The following is a 6,849-nucleotide window of genomic DNA, read 5'->3' as shown; positions in this document are numbered from 1 at the left end:
TTGTCTAAAGCTTCAATAAAGAATTATATGTTGTTGGAGATCCCACATCGACTAGAAGTTAGGACATTTCATTGTATATAAGTGGGTGCAAACCTCACCTCATGAGTCGGTTTTATGGGGTTGAGTTAGGCTTAAAGTCCACTTTGTAATATGGTATTAGAGCCATTTAAAGCATATCCTAGTGAATGTTTGTTGGGCTTATCAGGCCATCCGCTATCGGGTCGTTATCGGACCACCCATAATATGTTATCCCACACATGAGTTGTCACTCTCGGTGTGAAGGGGTGTGTTGGAGATCCCACATCGACTAGATATTAGGACATTTCATTGTATATAAGTGGGTGCAAGCCTCACCTCATGAGCCGATTTTATGGGGTTGAGTTAGGCTTAAAGTCCACTTTGTAATAAAGCAAAAAAGACTTTATTTTCTTATTAGTACATCTAAATCAAAAAAATGTTTTGATTTTATTCATGTAGATGTTTGGGGACCATACTCAATACCATCAATTCATGGTCATAAATATTTCTTGACCATAGTTGATGACTATTCGAGGTACGCATGGATTTTTTTTTGAAATAAAAATCTAAAGTTATTAAGGTTTTGGAAAATTTTGTTATTTTTATTCAAACACAGTTTGGGAGAACAATAAAAATAATAAAAAGTGATAATTGAACTGAATTTTTCATAACTAATTTTTTTGTTAGTAAAGGAATAATACATCAAACATCATGTGTTAATACTCCACAACAAAATAGTATAGTTGAAAGGAAACATGGTCATTTATTAGATGTAGCAAGAGCTCTTATGATACAATCTCATTTACCCAAAATTTATTGGTCATATTCTGTGATACATGTTGCGCATATTATAAACATGCTCCTCACACCTGTTTTAAACTATTCTTCTCCTCATGAAATGCTTTTCAAAACTAATGCAAATTTTAATGGATTAAAGGTGATGTGATTCCAATAGCCACATAGAACAAGATTCTTGACACTTTGAGGAATCACCTTGAGCTGGAAAATGTAGAGGCACTTTCTTAGAAGTTGGATCATGGTTCTAAGATCAAGAACTCACCAAAACAAGTACCAAATCCCAAACTCATTTGGATGAACCAAATATGGTCAAATTGAATCAACAAAGGAGAAGGAAAAGAATAAACCGAACAGAATTGAACTTAAAAACAAAAGAACTGAACAGAAATTAAAAACTAAACAGAATAAAGGTGCTGGAAAATTAAAGGAACCGAAACAAGAACAACTCAAAACTCAAGGCAACAAGAACAAATTGAAGAAGAAGAAAGGAAGGAGAAGAGAATGCTCATGAAGATGGAGGAATGGTTGGATGATCACGCCACTAGAAGAATGGATGCTCCTAGATGAGTGTGGAAGCCGCCACTTGAGGAAACCATGGTCCTTCAAGATAAGACTAGAGAAGAAGCTCAAAGCTCTCCAAATGCTCACTCCAATTTTGAGTATAGTTTCTTTAGATAAAATTCAAATCTGAAATTTACAAGGAAGGCACCTCTATTTATAGCCTAAGGTGCTGAAAAATGAAAGCTAAACAATTCAAAAACTCCCTCCAAAAGCCACTAGAACCGGCGCTAATTTGCCTAAGCAAGGAAGGTGTGATCCCTTCCTTCACTTTGGCACCCCCTATTCTACTCCTACACCTATCTACTAATACACCCCCCTAAAGGTCCTATTTAAAACCTAAAAGATGCTATAACAAAAGAGGTTTCTAAGGTTTCCCTCTAAGCACCTTCAACTAAAGACACTACAAAAAGAGAAAATAAATGTCCTCTTGCTCCCAAGGCTTTGAACATGCTTCTTGTAATCCTTTGAGGTGGACTTTGACCTCCATGGGCGTCCTCCATTTGTGCCTCCACCTCTTCTTGAGCTTGATGAGTGGCCTCCATGTTCTCTTGGGCTTGATCTCCATCATACTCCCCGAGTTGGAGAGAATTCGACCACGAATTCTGGAGACCTACAGAAAAAGGAGTTAGATCGCTGACATTAAATGTATGACTACCTAAGAATGTATCAGGCATATCTAACTCATAAGCATTGTCATTAATCCTCTTGAGGACTTGGAAAGGTCCATCCCCTCGAGGCATTAGTTTGGACTTCCTTTGAGTAGGAAAACGATCCTTCCTCAAGTGAAGCCAAACCCAATCGCCCTCATCAAACAACAATGCTTTTCTCCTCTTATTGGCAAGTTCAGCATACTTGCCAACCTTCTTCTCAATTCTCTTCTTGATGTCTTTATGCAAAGTTTTCACAAAAGAAGCCTTTTCATCCCCATCTTTGCACAAGACATCGTCAAGAAGGGGAATAGGAAGAAGATCAAGAGGTGTTAGGGGATTAAACCCATAGACCACCTCAAAAGGAGAATGGGAGGTGGTAGAATTTACTACTCGGTTATATGCAAACTCAACATGGGGTAGTAAATTCTCCCACACTCTAGGATTCCCCGAAATAAAGCATCTCAATAGTTGTCCCAAAGTTCTATTTACCACCTCGGTTTGACCATCGGTTTGTGGGTGGCAAGTGGTAGAATATAAAAGCGTAGTTCCAAGCTTGCCCCACAAGGTCTTCCAAAAGTGACTCAAGAACTTAGGATCTCTATCGGACACTATAGACCTAGGAATCCCATGCAAGCGAACCACTTCTTGGAAGAAGAGGTTTGCAATGTGGCATGCATCATCCACTTTGTGGCAAGGAATAAAGTGAGCCATCTTTGAAAAACGATCCACTACCACAAAAATGGAGTCCTTTCCCTTTGATGTCTTGGGTAAGCCTAAGATGAAATCCATAGATATATCTACCCAAGGCATTGAAGGAATAGGAAGAGGAGTATAAAGACCATGGGGATGCATCTTAGATTTAGCTTTGCGGCAAGCTATGCATTTATCACACAAACTATGAACATGTTTATGCATATGAGGCCAAAAGAAATGTTCATGCAACACATCCAAAGTTTTAGCAACCCCAAAATGTCCCATTAAGCCCCCCTCATGAGCTTCTCTAACAAGAGATAATCTAATAGAGCATTGGGGAACACAAAGACGTTTTCCCTTAAAAAGAAAGCCATCTTGAATAAAAAAATCTTTGTGTCCTCCCTTAAGACACTCTTGATAGAGGAGAGAAAAATCAAGGTCATCATGATAAAGTTCCTTAATGTGATCAAAACCAAGATATTGAGAGGTTAAAAGATTTAGCAAGGTGTATCTTCTAGAAAGAGCATCCGCCACAATATTTATTTTGCCTTGCTTGTGTTTGATCACATAAGGAAATTGCTCAATGAATTCCACCCACTTAGCATGCCTCTTGTTAAGTTTGTTTTGGCTTTTCAAATATTTAAGAGATTCATGATCACTATGTATCACAAACTCTTTGGGAAAAAGATAGTGTTGCCAAGTAAACAAAGCCCTAACAAGTGCATATAATTCCTTATCATAGGTGGAATAGTTGAGATGACTTCCCTTCAATTTCTCACTAAAATAGGCTATGGGGTGGCCCTCTTGAAGGAGAACAGCCCCAATACCTATGCTTGAAGCATCACACTCAATCTCAAATGTCTTAGTGAAATTAGGAAGGGCCAAGATGGGAGCATTAGTCAATTTTTCTTTCAAAGTATCAAAAGCATTTTGTTGTGCTTCTCCCCAATGAAAGACCACATCCTTTTTCACTATGTCATTGAGTGGTGCGGCAATGGTACCAAAGTTTGGGACAAATCTTCTATAGAAAGAAGCAAGCCCATGAAAACTTCGGACCTCATTCAAAGATTTCGGTGTAGGCCAATTTTGAATGGCCACCACCTTGGTTTTGTCCACATGGACCCCTTTACAACTCACAACAAACCCTAGGAATTCTATATGATCAAGAGCAAACATACATTTAGCAAGGTTAGCATACAAATGTTCCTTCCTAAGGGTTTCCAAAACTTGCCTAACATGCAACCTATGGTCATTCAAAGATAAGCTATAAATGAGAATGTCATCAAAGTAAACCACAACAAACTTACCAATGAAAGGTCTAAGAACATGATGCATGAGGCGCATGAAGGTACTTGGTGCATTAGTTAAACCAAAAGGCATAACTAACCACTCATATAAACCAAAGTTGGTCTTAAAAGCCGTCTTCCATTCATCACCCGGTTTAATACGGATTTGATTGTAGCCGCTTTTAAGATCAATCTTTGAAAAGATTTTTGAACCATGTAATTCATCCAACAAATCATCGAGTCTAGGTATGGGATGCCTATACTTAATGGTTATGTTATTTATGGCCCTACAATCCGAACACATTCGCCATGTGCCATCCTTTTTTGGCACTAATATGATAGGCATAGCACAAGGACTCATGCTATCTTGCACCCACCCTTTTTCAATCAAAGCCTCAACTTGTTGGCGAATTTCCTTGGTTTCACTTGGATTGGTCCTATATGCGGGACGATTTGGTAAAGAAGAGCCCGGTATCAAATCAATTTGGTGCTCAATCCCTCTCAAAGGTGGAAGTCCATTTGGAGGATCTTGAAACACATCTTTGAACTCTTCTACCAAATTTTCCAAACAATGAGGACTATCAACAAGTGTTTCTATGCTAAGAGTTCTAGGGATGGCTAAAAAAAGAGGATGATGAGCCACTATTTCCCTTTCAATGTCATGCCTAGACACAAGGAGTGTAGGCTTAGAACTCTTATCTTTTTTATCTTTTTTATCTTTTTCACTCTCCCTCTTTTTCTTCATGATAACTTGGTCCTCATGGACTTCTCTTGGAGAGAGAGATTTTAAAGTAACCTTGTGACCATGGAATTCAAAAGATAATTTGTTGGTAAAGCCATCATGTAAAACTTTTCTATCAAATTGCCAAGGCCTTCCCAAAAGAACATGAGTGGCTTCCATGGGCACAACATCACATAATACCTCATCTTTGTATTTTCCAATGGAGAAATGGATGAGGACTTGTTTATTAACAATTATTTCTCCTACTTCACTAAGCCATTGTAATTTGTAGGGCTTTGTATGAGAGATAGTAGGCAATCCAAGCTTATCTACTACTCTTGTACTAGCCACATTTGCACAACTACCCCCATCCACTATCAAGGAACAAATGTTGTTTTGAATAAGACATCTTGTATGGAAAATATTTTCCCTTTGACTTTCATCAAAAGGTTGTGAAACTTGTCCAAGAAGTCTTCTCACAACTAACAAGTCCCCTTCAAGTGGACATTCACTCTCTTCCTCACTAGATGCATGAGAATGCAATGAATGCTTTGAAGAATCCGAATCATGCTCACTAACTACAATGCCCTCATGCATGTACATACTTCGTTTTGAAGGACAATTTGCAGCAATATGACCATAACCCATACATTTAAAGCATTTAGTGTTAGATGTTCTAGTGGGAGACTTAGGTCTAGATGTTGATGGCTTAGATTCCTTGGGTTTGAAAGAAGAATCTTTGGAAGGATGTTTTGAAAAAGAAGTTTTGTTTCTCCAAGACTTGGAGTAGTATCCATTATTGGAAGCATTTTTAAAAGAGTTTTTCTTAGCAAGTTGGGCTTCCACCTTCATTGCAAGATGAACTAAAGAGCCCAATGATGAATACTCTTGTAACTCAACAATGTCTTGGATATCCTTCCTAAGACCACTCACAAACCTAGCAATCATGGCTTCTTCACTTTCTTCTAATTCAATTTTAAGCACAAGCGTCTCAAGCTCCTTATAATATTCATCCACATTTAGCGTGCCTTGTTGAAACCGTTGGAGTCTCAACATGAGGTCTTTCCTAAAATGTGGGGGCACAAACCTAGCGCGCATATGATCCTTTAAAGAGTTCCAAGAGTCCACGGGAGGACCCTTGTGATAGATAATGTCCTTTACAATCCCATGCCACCATTTCATGGCATAATCACTAAACTCTAGGGTGGCTAGCTTGAGCTTATGCTCATCTTGGATCTCATGGATCTCAAAAATTTGTTCACACTTAGCCTCCCAATCTAAATACACATTTGGATCACTAGAACCATTAAAACAAGGTAGTTTGACCGAAGGAAGCTTGGACTTTGCATCATGGTAGAAGCCATTGCCGTAGTGAATTCTTTCCCCTTGGTGATGATGTCTTTGTCCATGGACTTGGGGTGGAGGTCTCCTTCTCCTATGCTCATCTTCACGGCCAACATCATTTGAAGAAGCTCTTGAAGATGGTCTATGAGAATGATGTCCATCATGGATAGAAGGAGATGGTCTAGTTTGTTGGACCTCCATCTTTTGCAATTTCTCCTCCAACCTTCTAATTGTTCTTTGAGCTTCATGTAATTCACCAAGAATTGAAGCTTTGGAAGGAGAATTCTGCTTGTAGGATGCATCACTTGAAGATCCAGCCATTTGTAATTAAAAAAAAACAGCAAACACACAAAACAGCAAACAAGTTAAAAATTAGCAAAAACAGTGAGCTTTGCAATTGAAACTGCCGAAGTGAATTTAAGGCTGAAAAAAAAATATCACTCTCAAAGAAATAATGTTCTTGCACCAATCTGATCTTGAGGCCTTGGAATCCTCAAATGAAATATGTCAAAGCAAGCACACCAATCTTAAGAGCAAACCACCACAAAACCAAAGAAACAATAAAGACAAACAAGAAAAGGTATAAGCAATGAAAGGTAATTGCAAAAGGAATAATATGTAAGACAAACTCAAAGAGTAAGAATGAAAGACAATCAAGAAAATAAAGAACTCAATGAGAAAAGTAGGCACACAAAAGAATACCTAAGGAAAAGCACTAGAGTAGATGAAGAAAACAAAAATATTAGCTACTGGAAAAAAAAAAAAAAAATTTATGCAA

Source organism: Phaseolus vulgaris, chromosome 4, assembly GCF_051622355.1.
Source record: "Phaseolus vulgaris cultivar YP4 chromosome 4, ASM5162235v1, whole genome shotgun sequence".
In the NCBI taxonomy this organism is placed as follows: Eukaryota; Viridiplantae; Streptophyta; class Magnoliopsida; order Fabales; family Fabaceae; genus Phaseolus; species Phaseolus vulgaris.
The sequence above is the reverse complement of the archived record's forward strand: the minus strand, read 5'-3'. Positions refer to the sequence as shown.